Source organism: Aristolochia californica, unplaced genomic scaffold (assembly GCF_029961685.1).
Source record: "Aristolochia californica isolate CCGP_79_NKW_82.1479 unplaced genomic scaffold, dmAriCali1.0.hap1 SCAF_1, whole genome shotgun sequence".
Classification (NCBI taxonomy): Eukaryota; Viridiplantae; Streptophyta; class Magnoliopsida; order Piperales; family Aristolochiaceae; genus Aristolochia; species Aristolochia californica.
The window spans coordinates 5,032,799-5,048,348 of record NW_027181770.1 but is presented as its reverse complement, the minus strand read 5'-3'; the positions used below and the strand labels follow the sequence as shown (position 1 = coordinate 5,048,348).

The window sequence follows — 15,550 nt, the reverse complement described above, 5'->3', positions numbered from 1 at the left end:
TGTCGAAAGTTTATGAAACTTTTTCGTTTTGATTTCAAAAACTTCGAAATCAAAATGAAAGTCAAAACGAAGCTCTCCCTCTTGTCCTTGTCGAGTCTCGGAAGGAGAAAGTCGAAAGGGTTTTATTTAGTAATCGAGTGGGCTCGTGAGCTCACGAACAGAAGCTCGGCTCACATGAGTTCGGTTCAGTTACTTAAATGAGCACGAACAACTACTGTTCGATGCCACCCCTACCTATTTTTCAGTTTTCAGTTATTGGTTTTCACAAATAAGAAAGACCTCCTCCCTGAAGGAACCGAATTTGTCTGGCGGCATATACCGATTTCCAACTCAGGGAATTCTCTTCTTCTCGATGTCGTTCAATTCCTTTCTGGGGCTGGTTTTGTCTTGCATTTTTCGGGCGAAGCGTTTCCATAAAGATGAAGTTCCTACATAATAAAGTAGAATCGTGGTTCCGTGATCAGGGTGTAAAATTCTGCCTCAGTTAAAATGGCCATGGCAGAGCGACAGGGAACAGAGGAAGAAACTTCAAGAAAAGTACGAGAGATGGAAGAAACAACTTCAGGATATCTGCTACGCTATTAAGGCTGACTTTGTTTCTGACTTCCAAGAAGTGCGCCATTAAGTCTCATAATTGCTCTTTAGCTTTAACTCTTTGGGAGAAACTATGAACACATTAGGAATTGAATCATCCATATCTGGTATTCATGTGGCATTAAAAGAAGCAGTGTTTGAGCATGCCCTTCTCAAGTTCTGGGAGAAGGATTTTGGAAGATTATTTTTGTTACAGTATTATAGAGTCTATGGAGAAAATACAGAATATATTTAAGTCAATAAAATCTCAAGTGGATCATTATGGAAAAGACAAATCCATTAGTCCTTTTCTGGTCAAGGCAAAACATTGAACTTGGAGCCTGGTGAAGCCAATAAATGAACTTGGGAGCCTTTGCATTTAAAAATACCTATACTAAGCTGTTTCAGGCATTGAGGGTATCTTTTAGCTCTAGAAATCCAAGCCTCAGTCCCTGATTTACCTCCTTCATTTGTCTGCTTTAAACTACAATATGATGGCTCCAAGGCAACATGAGGGGGGGAGTTGTGGAGATACATGTTTGGCTCTCTTGGAATTCTCAAAAAATGAAGTTGAGCGTTTAGTCATCCTTCAAGGAATCAATTTCTTTAGGGAAATCTCCTCAAGGCCACTATTTTTTGTTGTTTATGTTATTTTATTAAACAGGGCCACTTCCATTTTTGTGGTCATAAGTTGGTTGGAAGGGAAAGTTCCTCACAAAGTTGTGTTCTGTGAAGAGCCCTTTGATTTTTATTCTACTCTTATTTAACTTGGAGCTGGCTGTCCAATATCACTTCACTTGTGTGAAATAAAAAGGAGAGAAATTTCTCTAGTTCCAGTTTGAGTTTCTTCACATTTAGGTGAACTCAAATATCTCTATATCACTTATGAGCATGACGACATGTGGTGATTTTTTGCCTACTATCTTATCATTCTTTTGATTTCAACATGGAGGAAAAACATACTTTGAATTTATAAGTGAAATAAAATTTTGAAAGAAATATGGTAAGTTAATTTGTAGTCCTAATTTTCGAATTTAATGATTCAGATTTTGGTCCTTCCAATTATCAATCCATTGTTGGGTGAGAGGCTGGTACTCTGTATTGCCTTGATTGCCTCCATTGCTTATGTAAGTATTGGTAACTGACCAAAAACTTGATTACATTAGGCTGAGTCAATACGTTATATTCTAAGGCTTTACATTTTGGAGAAGGAGTTTTCTTACATATGTTTTGCCTGCAGGGGGTATTCTATGGCTTAGCATGGGCACCCTGGGTATGTATCTCTTCCTTTCATCCTAGTTGCTTCCTTCCAATTTTTAGGAACCAAATGAGTACTGTAAAATTAGGGTCCTGTAATGGAGGTTTATAACAATGAACGAAAGAGGAGCAGAACCATGCTCCAATCAGGCTCTAAGAACATATTTCCAAATGTCTATATGACATTCTTGCATTCTATATGTTATCAAATAAGTTCTGTGTATGGTGTACCATTTTGAATGAAGCCATAAAATGTTGAAATCCTTTTATTTATCTGTCCATTCATCCTAGTTGTTTCCTTCCAATTTTTAGGAACCAAATGAGTAGACTGTAAATTATGGAGGGTCCAGTAATGGAGGTTCATAAAAATGAAGGAAAAGGCAACAGAACCATGATCTAATGCAGGCTTCAATAACATATTTCCAAATGTCTGTATGATGTAGATGTGGCCCTTACATTCCTAGTATTATCAAAATAAGTTCTTGACATAGTGTACGATCATGAATGAAGCAATCTAATGTTGAAAGCCTGTTTATTTACACCAACAAAAAAAAGATTCTAAAACCACACTTTGTATAATCAGCGTCTGGATTTCAGTTCTGAAAAAATGATGTGAGTGAGCAGTTGAAGCGGCAGGGTGCTTCAATTCCACTTGTTCGACCTGGCAAGAGCACAGCTGTCTTCATCGAAACCGTAAGTACATTAAGAACCACTTTCTTTAAGACCTAGTTTTTGCTCTGTACTTTGTTGACGTTGCAACAAAGTTTGGAATGCAGGTTCTCAGTCGGATATCGGTTCTGGGTTCGGCCTTTCTGGCAAACCACTGCATTTCGTGGGTTTGCTGGCACATCCGTGCTTATTCTTGTTGGATGTGCCACTGATACTGCAAGAAAAGTTCAAGCAGAGATCATATCCCACAAGTACAAGAACATTGAAATTTGGGGGCTGATGAAAACATGTTTTTCTGTATCCTAAAGAAAGGAAATTTGGAATTTCCTGAAAATTCCTATTGGGATTGATACATCCGCTGTCTTTTTTCCCCTTTAGAAAGAATTAAAACCAGTAATAGAAATAATGAATTTTCTATGATTCAGAACTCGTATAATTTGGAACTTACATAGAACAACAGACCTGAAAGAAAATTACAGTGACTCAGAAAGAAAATTACGCACGCACTGGCTTCTTGAATCTCGTCGTCCTTCTCGTTGAAAAGTTACAGAGGGATTCGTTGAAGGATGAGACCGAGCTGGTTGTTGGGGCCATGACGGTACGCCCAGATGACAATATGGTCTCCTTCCCATAGCTCGTTGACGTCAACGAGCACCTGCCAGCCATGAAGGAGAGTCCATTGCTGCAGACTCGGCCACCGCTTCAACTTCAGCTCCCTTCGCCACCCTAAGGGATCCATCACGGAGACGTAAATGCCCGAACCACCGTGGGGTTCGATCTCACCTCTCTCCCAACACTTCAGGTGAGGCTTCAGCTTTTGGACAACGGAGCGAGGGATGAAGAACCTCTGATGATGGGGACGTATGTCCGTCTTGGTGATCCTCTTCTGGCCCAGCCATACGGGCTCAGTGAAATCGCTGTACAGCTTAGCAAGTGATTCCAGCAACTCCGGTTCCGCTTTCCTCTTCGGCTGCCGCTCTTCCTCTTCTAGCTTCAGCCTCTTCTTCTCAAGAAACGCCAGTAAGTCAGCTTCTTCGTCTGTAACGACCTTGCGGCAACGCTTTCTTTTCCCACTCTCTGCCATCTCAGTCTCACTGCAGTCTCTGGAAGAAGGTAAAACCGAAGAGAATGGGGCGGATGTTATAGGTTTACAACGCGGCAAATTACTTGTAGTTGCATCCTGATTCTGATTCAAATCCAATCAGGAAAGACAGTTGCCTAAATTGGCAACCGTCACTCGTATTCTGCTGATGCCAGTTAGTAATCATAAATGGTGAATCTATTTTGATTTAGTTTGTTGTTAGTAATCATAAATGCTCAATCTATTTTGATTCAGTTAGTTAGGACTGATTCAGTTAGTTAGGACTGATCCTGGTTTCTTCGGAACCGAGAAAAGACAGTTGGAAAGTGTGGAATTCGTCAGTTTCAGACACAGTTACCATACTTTTCTCCTGGTTTCTTCGGAACCGAGAAAAATATTTTGTAACTTTTTAAAGTATAAATCTAATTGTAAAATTGTAAATTAAATAATTAATGAACATTAATTAATAAATGTTATTAATTATTTTAATCAATATAATCCTATTAAGGTAAATAGTCAGTAATTAAAAAGATGTTAAAGGTCTGTTATTCAAATACAGAATCTCAAAATCTTTCGATCACATTCTCAAAATCACTATCTAATTTTTTTAAAATAATAACACAAATAACCAACTTAATTTCACAATACCTAAATTTGACCGATCAACTAAACATGTGTACAAGGTGTCATGTAAGATCGCTTACGTGGCACCATATTATCACACCACATCATCACCCAAAGAGTCTTACTCCATGTCACCCAACACGTCATTGGTAAGCCATGTCATCTGCAATGTCAGTAAATGCCACGTAATCTATCCAGGTTAGTTTGCCTTTTAAAAATATTAATTTAGGTTATTTTGTAATTAATTTTTTTAAAATATTAATTTCTGGTTTAAAAAAATCGTACACATTTCATTTAATTACCTTCACTTTACTATAAGAAAAAAATATAAAATTTGATAAGTAATTATTTTTAAAAAATTAATATAATTAATAGTTTCTTCTACTTAATACCTTACAAGAGAGACAACATATTAGGAGAAAAGCAAGATGAAGAAAGAGGTTTTGGACTTGTGTCCTAACCTTCCCCCTCAAGCTCAATTTATAGGTAAATAAGATTATAATATGACAATAATACCCTTGAAACTTAAACTAATTACATCAATATCATCTTTATGAGATGACTCTTTAGTTACCATCATGCCATCACTCGTGTGCCTATGGGCCTTCTCCTTGGTTTGTGGGCTTGAACCCATCTTCCACCTCTCTTGGATCTGTGAATCTTCCTTGGTCTTATGGGTTTGAGCCAATCTTCTAACACACTTGGTCGCGTGGGCTTGGGCCCATATTCCAACACATGGGAAATCAATCAGGACCGGGAACTGATGTTGTGTGTTATTCCTCAATGCTGGATTCTGGCCTTTGTTTTATCATGTGACTAAATCTGGATGTGGAAATTGTTCATGCTGAATTATATTGTATTGACCTTGTAAAGCGATATTTAAACTTGAAGGTGATATTAATAGAAAATTCACAAACAAGTCACCAAGAATCAAAACAGGTACTTTTAGAAAGCAGAGTAAAAGAGGTGAGTTAGGTGATAACAGGTGTGTCTGATGATATTGCAGGGTTTAGGGATGACTATGTAGGCCTTGAGGTGATAGGTGTATATATAACTAGCAGCCTTTAGCTATATACTAGTTGTAATGTTTTCATTCTATTGAGAATACTCTATGGCCTAATAGTATGGCACCAAGCAACTGGAGATCTGGATTCAAATCCCAATAAAGTCATATTACTTTTATTGTGTATTAAACTCTTTACTTTTCTTGGTTAGTGATTTGTTGATATTGCTTTGAGCTTTTAACCATAGATTTTTTTTCTTTAATTATTGTTCCTTGTATTTCCAATAGTGCTTGGGAATTTTCATCGTGGCTATTCTTGCTCATATAACTATTATGTTTACTTGTTGAACATGTATTTGTCAATATCAAAACTGCATGTGCCAGTGAGATTGTGAGAAGGCACATGCTTTATTTGAAATTCTAGCTTAAGGTAGGGTTATTTAAACATCAAATATAAAAAAAATGACTTCTAAAGCATAATCGTAAACGTGGTTGAGATTTCCAACAATAAAACCTATAGGTGGCATTCTTTATGGATCCAAAATCAGATTGTGTGGTTGAATGTTTAGAATTGTTGCAATGAGAAATCACCTCCAAGGTTCAATATCTATATGTCTTAAAATGCAATACAATTTGAACCCAATCCTTCCTCCTGCGTTTTGTTCATCTATTGGACGGTCCATGAATTTTGTAATGGAAGAGTTAAGAGTCGTTGAAGACTTTGTGGCCTAATGGATAAGGCACCACTTTAACTTGAGAATCTGGGTTCGATTCCCAATAAAATCATTTAGTTTCTTTGCTCTTATGTGGAAACGGCCTCTTGGGGGGGGGGGGGGGGGGGGGGGTGTTAGTCCACAATGAAGTGGAATGAATTCCCCCCGCATTACCTAGGTCATCAAAAATAAGGCGTTAGTGTAAAAAGACTTGAATTGAAGTGAGATTACACCATTTCGTCTGCCCAGACAAAAATGGAGGAAAGTTGATTCCTACCGTTTTTGCGAATCATCCACTTTCCTCGTGCGACGCTATAACATATTGATATCTTCCAACACTCCCCTTAGTTGGGAAGGTATCTTCCAACACTCCCGTTTATACCCTTCACCTTAGTAAGAGTAAAGAAGAGATAAAAACATAAACTAATTACATCAATGACACTATAACATATTGATATCTTCCAACACTCCCCTTCAAGTTGGGAGGCAATGGTAGTGATCCTAGCTTGAAACAAATAACATAATATAGTAAAAATTTCCTCCATCATGGTGTCCCAAGGATAAGTACGAAATCGGGTACAGACTCTCAAAGGGTAGAAATGGGTGATAAAACATAAGTTGACACCAACCTCAAATGATTTCAAACAAATATAGTGATAATAATCACTAAAGTGGGTAATGCCCCTCATTTACAAGACGATGATAAAAAACCCAAAGGTACCAATAAAAAGTCTTAATAGAGTTAAAAGGGTTGGCCAAAGGGGGTAAACAAGAGTCAAATAAAAGATGGTAGGAGAAACACTGCTAAAGGGAAATGGGTAATGAGGAAGATAAGTTGCAGAAGTCGGGTCATCATGTGCTTTATTTTCCTAAGGAATTTAAATTCTTCATCAGATGAACCAATGCTGACAATAGTCAGCAAATAATGAACCTAAGGCAAGCAACTGAGTAATCCTTCAATAATAATGTCTCAACCGATGAGACACAATAGCAGCTGCGGTAATGAGCCAATGTCCAAATAACACAAACCAAATAATGAAAGTTTTTAAGAATAATAAAGACACACGACATAATCCACAGTGAGTCCATCCTTGAATAAGGAAGATATGCACCGAATAATAAGTTAGAACTGAGTAATAAGCTGCCAATAAGTTGAACCATGTGTTGTTAATCTTCTAAAAAAGAATAACTGCACCGAGTGTTGCTGGTTCCGAAGGCAGCCGCAAGGTCATCTAAAAAATAGAGAAGAGTGAATTAAACAATAGTGGATGTTGATTAATTCAGACACCAAGCCCAGAGCTAGCCATATTAAACCAACAAATTAGCTGTCGATGACATAAGTGTCCCATTTTTTAATATAGTCCATGCTTAGAGATGTAATTATAGAGTGAAACCGATTCCAAAAGGCAAGATAAAAAATTGAAGGCAAAGCTTGAGGATAGACCATTTATAGCTTGAAAGGATTTGATAGGCTAAGCGAGGTTGCTCACTTCATAAGGGGATAAGTACACTGAGTGTTTCTCCATTGTGATGTTAATATGTTGCAAGGATTTCTAATAACTAGAGAAGAAACAAACGTTTTGAATATGAACCTGGATCAAAATCTTCTTACATAGATACTTTGTAATTTTCAGCATTAAATAACTACTTTTTTTGGAACTTGCCATAATTCACAATATGAACATTTCTTCTCTTTGACAAATACATCAAGGAAAGTTACATAAAATAAGATGATCTTCTAAAGATTCTTTCCTGATATTGTTAGTTAACAAATAAAAACTTTCTAAGGGTAGATCATGGGATACTTTTCTGATATTGTTGATAATTAACAAAAACTAAAAAAATGAAGCAACAAATTCGGATTAAATTTGGATCTTCACATGCAACTGGATACCAATATGATCTTTGATTCTTCCAATGCGAATATCTCCTTAAATATAGATCAGATTGACATAAAAAAATTCTCTTTATAAAACTAGACTTAAATACCTTTCATCTAAAAATAACTCCGCTTCAAAAAATATATTTCTTTTGAGATAAATAATGTGATAAATTTCAGTCTCTGTAATCTGGCCGAACTAAGTACTCTTTCTTCTTTAGCCAGCATGACTATTGACTCTTCCGAGATCGATATATCCATATAATCAGATTAAGAATTGGTTGAATAGGTAAGAAAATAGCCTTATAGATATTTCTTTAGATATATAATTCTCCATATAAAGTTTCGCTCTTGATGGCATAAAATGACTAAAAATTTGAAGCATTCTGCTGCCGTATGAATCTTTTCTTCTGCTTGACCTTTGCTGCTTCAAATGGTGATTTCTCTTTCTATAAAAATCTGATTTCAATAATTCTTTTCAAGTTGGAAACTAGACTCAAATATAATTCCAAAGATATATAATTATATGTATAAAATGTACATAAAGAGAGTTACAAATCCAATGAAATACATGAATTGGGAAAGAAAACTAAAGGAAAAATGAGAAACTCCTTTTTTTTTCTTTTTCTTCCTCCCTTTCTTTTCCATCTCCTTCTCCTTTTCCATGTCAAGTCATTGCATGCTTTGATACCATGTTGAAACTTAGAATTCCATGATGTATAATAAAAGTAGAAGAGGATTATGGGGTGAGAAGAAGAAGAAGAGTAGTGGAGAGAAGGTTTAGGAGGAGGAGAGGAGACGAATTTGGAGCAAAGAGGAGGAAGAATAGGGTAATGGACTTATTCCAAACCCTCCCCTTTAAGACCTATTTGTATACCAATATTATTATTATACCCTTCATCCTAGTAAGAGTAAAGAAGCGACAAAAACATAAACTAATTACATTAATGACACTCCAGCATCTTCATATCTTCCAATAATAGCTAACTTTTTTTTTTCTAGCTAAACTTGTCTTACAAGTCATTTGTGTCAAAATCCTTGCAAATAATTGCTCTTAGGAGGTTGAACAATAGAAATACAAGAAAAAATATGTTAAGTAAAAATTTATGGTTGAAGGCTCAAACCAATATCTCTAAATAGTTGGCTAAGAAAATAAAAAATGTTTAGTACACAATAAGAGTAATATGACTTTGCTGGGATTTGAACTCAGATGTCTAGTTGCCTTGTGCCATACCGTTAGGCCACAAAGTCTTCTCAATAAAATGGAAACAATACAACTCAAAGTAGCTAGTTATATATACACTTAACACCTCAAGGCACTTGTAAAGAAAATAGTCGTCTATAGGCTTTGTAATAGCATCAAACATTTGTGAAAAAAATAAGTACTGCAAAATATTACATTGATATGAAAATCCATCAATCATGTTTATTACCCTAACAAAAACATAGACATAGCAAGAATATCAACAAAGGCAAAAAAGCATAAAGCAATTTTAGAAGTATTCATAAATATATGATGAAAAAGTTTGCTTTCTCAAACTTATGCAATATGCTCCCATATCTCAGGGGCTTGCACTGGCCTCAAACCTGCACATAAAATTGAACTCTACTAAATGAAGGCACTAGACAAAAAGAGAGAGATAAAGGGGGACAAAGATAGACTGCATTAGGGTAGTCCTATGATCTGAAGTCAAGTGCAAAGAAAGATTTCAGACTCAATCTCAATCTCAATATAAAATCTTAGATAAACTAAAATTTTAAATTGAGTTAAAAAATAGAGAAAATCTCACCCAATGTCTCTAATCCAACCGATGGCGCCTCAAACAGAAATGTCCCCAGTTTCACAGATACAAGACTCACATGAGGGAAGTAGCATAAAAGCCTATTTTGAGGCTTCGTAAATATATCTTGCCATGGATATCCATTACTTTATATTTTTTATGCTCATGCTTATTTTTTGAATGTTCTTCTTGTTCATACCTTGCAATATAATGGTAACCAGATAGCTACAGCATCACCGGTGGAGACGGGGAGAAGCTTTAGTGAAAGAGGAAAAATGGAATGAAAGAAGAAAGAAAGGACCAGGCGCCACTGGGAATGAGTGGTGACAACTTCTTTTGGAGGCAAGTTAGAAGTCCTTGCTCCTCCTGATAGGATTATACAGATCAAATTATATCTAGGGAGCAAAATTAAATACACAGATTTAACGTGGTTCACCCAAATCGGGCTACGTCCACAGCTGCTGATGATAATTCTTTAATAGGGAATACCGTTCAATGTTTACAATTTCCTATCCATACAATCCATACATTAATTTACCACTGCAGATAAATAAATACAGATCTGTAAATGAAGGAACAATGTAACCTGTATGAAGACCTGAGACTCGCCGACGCCCAAATAGCACCGGTCAGAAACAACACGAAACAAACAACACACGGTCAGTAATAAAACAAACCAGTCAACGCCTCTACGGAGGCGTTCCTTCTTCTTCTCCTTCGCTCTCTTCCTCTACACTGAGGATACAACGCCCTTCTTCCTTCTCTGGTCTCTCTCACTCTACACTAAGGATAGAGACGCCCAACGAGAGGAATCACGCAACGCCGGAGCAGCACAACGACGGCAAGCAGAGAGTATTTCTGCAGCAACGTCTCGGCAAGAAAGGAAGTGATTTCTCACTGTATCGGTCGTACAAACTCGAAGCACAAAGCTTTCTCACTCTCTCTGAAAAATAAACCTTTAAAGAGCTTCAACGAAAAATCCCAACGTTTCTGTTTCTCTCTGTTTGTCTGGTTTTCACGCACTGTCGAAAATCACACAGCGATTTCAAAATCGTCGGGAGGGAAGAAGAAATAAAAGCTAAGTTAAGAGTTTAATGAGGTTGAGTGTTCTACACTCCAACCTCATAAAGAAACAAAAGAATTCCCTATATGTCCCTTGACTTTTCAAACATGGGATTCCCTAACACCTCCCTACTTCCCAAAATTAGGGAATGAGTGGGAAACCCATTGACAAAATTTCCCAAAAGCACATTTGAAGCTTCGTTGCCGATCATGATTACAGTGCTCTAGGTCAGTGATCTCCGTATCTCAACCTCGTATGGTAGTGGCTATCATATATTTATTGTTACTTCACTGGAATTCGCTTCTATCGTAAATGAGACAGGTTTCTACCTTGAATCTGGTTGTGCTTCTACATTCCAAGGGGAATAGACGACTGGTACTCGAATGTTTAATGGTGGCCGGTTGATTGCTCCGATCAGAACGTGATTCACGGTGCCCATCGAGATCATTATCTCTAAGACTTTGATTTTCGGCTGTCAATTTGGGATATCTGCTCTCTTGATGCAAGGTGATTTGGTCCACTTCGTCAGAACTCCCTGGTCTGTGAGACAACTGTTTCCAACTACAATTTTCAGTCCAAGTCGCCATTCACAACCACTATGCACATTGCTGATCAGCATCCATTCACCGCCATGCAGAGTGGCATTTGAAGGACTTGGGTAAGGTGAAAAACTCGAAGCTTATTTAGTTGTATCAGGTGTTTGTGTTTTTGCCTCAAAGACACGGATAGGGAATGTCAATGTGGCTTGAACAGCTTCCTCTGGCTTCTGAACGAAACACAAGGCAAAACGCTTAGTTTTTTTCAGCTGCAGTCTCCGGTTCAGAAACCACTGCAAGTAAAGGAAAAAAGAAATTGGAATGATTTAGTAGTTGAAGAGTGCAGGGACGTCATGATTACAAGAGATTGACATCATCATCATCATGATCAGCACATGTCTCCGGTTACCTGTGGGACGATCCAAACCTGCAAACTTCTTCCTGGATTTTAACTTCTTTCCATTAACCTTTTCCTTCACATTCTCTCTCCTACATGGATGGAAAAAAAATTAATTTGGGAGTCTTTTTTTTTTGTCGAAAATTTGAAGAAACGTTACTTGATAGGCCAAAAGTAGCAACAGGGAAAACTGCAAACAGACACGACGATTGACGCCTATAAATCTTCGCCTCCTACTCCATGTCTCCCCTATCGGAAGCAGAACAGGAGCAGCCTCTCGGATATACGCAACAACCATGTCGAGATCTTCAGACGAGAGCTCCTCTTTCGACACGCCAAGATCGGTGGTGAAAAGGGTCTTGGCGAAGCCGCAATGTGAAGGGGAAGGAGCGGTGGTTAGGAGGAGCATTGGAAGGTGGGTCTTTTGGTGTTTTGGTTTTATTCTTTTGTTATTTTCTGATAGTTGATCGTTGATTTGTAATGGGTCTTCTGGTTTTCGTGTTTGCTGGATGGAATTGCGATCTTTGGACCCTTTTCTTTTATTGGATGAGTTCTCAGGTGCGTGCGGCCTCTGTGTTCTTTTTGTTTTAAGGTTCAGTGCTGAGCGTGGTTTGTAATGTTTGTTCTTGTTTCGATGACATTGCAGTGTCACCGCCTGCTGGTTTTACCGATCATCCACACAGAGGTCAGGCAACCATTTCGTGGCTTTGTTTATCGTAATTCTTCTCGGCTTCTCTGTTTTCCGTTAACTCCTACCGGGTCTGCTCTGTTTTCAGGTTTTGAAATTGTTACGTACATGGTGGATGGAGCTTTTGATTACAAAATGTTTAATTAAATAGTTGTCCTAATTGTGACCTTGTTTGTAGTGGCTCCGTTCCATGCCTCATTTCAAAGTGGCTATATTTCATTATATTCCATCCATATCCCAATTCCATTCATTTAATATCTCTTTGGTGTCATTGACATCGGAGATGCCATTCAATTGAGGAAGATTGTATTATTGACATAGACATAAGAGATGTAATTTCTAGTCTATCTGCTTCTATATATGGAAAGTTAAGAAATCATCATATAATAATCAAGAAATTGCAATAGAAAAGAAAAAAGAAAGGAGGTTTGGCATGATTTTTAAATCTTTTCTACTAGGTAATCCATCTTCCTTGTGCATGAAGATAATCAATTCGGTCGTTACGGTCGGACTCCTTTATGGGTTTCTGATCAATTTTTCCATAGGGCCCTCTTATCTTCTCCTTCTGAAAATAAAGTTTATTGAAGAAGGTATCAGCAATAACTGGTTTTATTATAGGGCAACTTATGATGTTCATGTCAATCTATTATACACCCCTCCATCTAGCACTGGGTAGATCTCATATAATAACCGTCCTAGTTGTACCGTACCTTTTGTTTCATTTCTTCTGTAAGAATCACGAACACTTTTTCAATTTAATCAATTAGATGTTTAATAATAAATCCTAACTTGTGGGAGAGAGGAACAGAAAGACATACACCAACTTGTATAATTACAAAGTTATGTTACGTTTTATTAAATAGTTGTCCTATTTACCATAATGCCATGCGAGACATGTGGGTAGCTTTTGATATGTTACACTCTACTTCATCTTAATCATTGATTATAACTTATGATCTTAATAACTGATCTAAATTTTAACAAAAACTTTAATTTTGATAATTGACTAACTTTTTAACAAAGGCCTTATGCTTTTATTGTCTAGAGCTTTAACCTAGACCGTCAATCAACTGGCAATTAGGTTTCCTTCAATCTTGATCGTTGATCAATATCGACGATTTGAACCATTGATTGAGGTTCTAATTTTGATGATTAAATTTTGTATGCACCTTTCAACTATAGCTTTATTGATTAAATGCTATTTGATTTCAAGTTAAAATATAGATACTCTAGGGTTGACCAAAATTACTTAGATATCCCTACTTGGAAAAAAGTTAGCTTAAAACAAATATAAAACAAATATCGGTTCTTAGAGGGTTTGTTGATGCCAATGGGCTGAAATAACAGATTAATTGGTGAACTCATTTGAAGCAGTTTATGGAAAATAAGGTGGAGCAATCAAAATGGAACTATGTTGACAATATGGACCCTATAGTGAATAACTTCCAATTCACCCACTTAAATACCACATGTGGAAGTTGTGCATCAATAGTTTATGTTTCATTGATTCATCTACTTGATATAAGAGAAATTACATGAAAATATACATAAAAATAATTAAAACTTTTACCACAATGTCGTCCCTTTTTTTGGAAATCTTTCTTCCTAAACTATGTGAACTCATTTTTTTATTTTGCTCCTACAAAAGAAATATTGTGTATGCAAGGGAGACTACCGTATCCACTTGAGTACTATTTTTGTTATTTATTTGAATTTCTATGATAGTTTCATTTTTTTCCAATAAACTACCATTTTCATTTGTCTGATGGGGTTGAACTAAAAAAAAAACAGTGGTAGGGGTGGCATCAAGTCGAGCCGAATTTGAACCTGCATATGTTCGAGTTAAGCTTGATTTAAATACTTTGAACTCAAACTCGAGTCGAGCCCAGCCTTGTGTCTAAAATTGGAATCGACCTCGAACCCAATAAATTTAATCAAGTTCAAGCTTGAGCTCGAATCGCGTTCGAACTCCAACCTCCATTTAAAACTTTGCATAAAATATATATCAAATACATTATACATAAAATCATGCATAAATTTTGCTTAAAATAGGGCATGACCTTTGTACATAAACCTACATTAAATTATCTATAAACTTCAAAAAATTATTCATAAACACAGCATAATAGTATGCATAAACTTTATTCAATTGAACACAAAGATTTAAATAAAATATCAATATCAAATTTACTATCACCCAAACAAAAACTATAAATCTAATATACATTTATAAACTCCAACTTTTTCTTTTAATGCTAGAAAACAATATGCTAAATCCCCGTTTGCATGAGCAAAATATCCACCTATGACAAAAACAAAAGAATAAATTTTATTATTGTCTGATAAAAAAAATACTCGTCTAAACTTATTATGCCAATGTGACTTATTTAAAAACATGACTTATAAACAAAATATAACTTTTATACACATTTTCTCCTTATTAAAATATGTTGTTAATTGTGCAGGTTTCTCACTAGTATATGGTCTAGGTAGAGCCTGGGTAGGGATAAAGGCTCAGAGAGTCCTCGCCCGTTCCTCAATGGACTTATGGCTATGATTGAATTGATAGTTTGACAATTACTTTAACTTTTATATACTTTATAATGAACTAGGACAAAAGGCATAAAATTTTGCCCGAACAAAGTCTTAAGTTAGATATTTTTCAAACACGCTAAGCACTAGATAGGCCTACAAAACCGAAGGTATGACCCAGACATGGAGAACCTCGCCTGTGCATGACTTTTCTATAGCATAACACAAAATAATCTGTCAAATAACATGCAAAAATGTAACACAAACACCAAACTCAAAGGTTATATTCTCGGTCCAGAATAAAGGTAGTTCAAAATTTATATAAACTATCCAAAATTCAACTAGAGAGGAAAAAAAAAAGTATGTAAATAACCTTGAGTGAGGAGGAGCACACGACCCTTCCAAGGCCAAACAAACAAAAATTGTACCCAGAACTAGAACTATTGTGTGTCAAATTAAATTTGAACCCATCACCTAAAAACAAGAAGCAAAAAATTCATTAAATAAAATATAAAATTGGAGGCCAAATCTTTACAACAGTATCATGGGAATCCCAAACACTATATAAAATAAATGCATATGGAGAGTAAGTTCTAAACCCTATTTGGAATGTCAAAAGTTGATTTTATAGCTTGACAAAATGCAGCCTCAACCAGATATTGAACAAATATAGTAGGCCAACACATTCTGTTTGCCAATCGGAATAACAATCAGGTATTTTCCAAGCATCCAACAGGCAATAGGTGCCTATGAA

At 36.4% G+C, this 15,550-nt stretch overlaps 1 long non-coding RNA gene and 1 pseudogene across 3 annotated transcripts; both read left to right on the top strand.

The window, feature by feature from the left end:
* Window positions 1–2,182: 2,182 nt before the first annotated feature.
* LOC137945044 (preprotein translocase subunit SCY1, chloroplastic-like) lies at window positions 2,183–2,805 on the top strand (annotated as a pseudogene).
* An 8,010-nt stretch (window positions 2,806–10,815) lies between these two features.
* On the top strand, window positions 10,816–12,569 carry LOC137959198 (uncharacterized). Of its 3 annotated transcripts, XR_011114049.1 has the most exons (5): window positions 10,816–10,870; window positions 10,965–11,301; window positions 11,728–12,134; window positions 12,223–12,261; window positions 12,353–12,569. It is a non-coding gene; the product is annotated as an uncharacterized lncRNA (long non-coding RNA). The 3 variants fall into 3 exon arrangements; XR_011114048.1 differs by having other exon boundaries at window positions 10,965–11,991; XR_011114047.1 differs by having other exon boundaries at window positions 10,965–12,134.
* The last annotated feature ends 2,981 nt before the right edge of the window (window positions 12,570–15,550 follow it).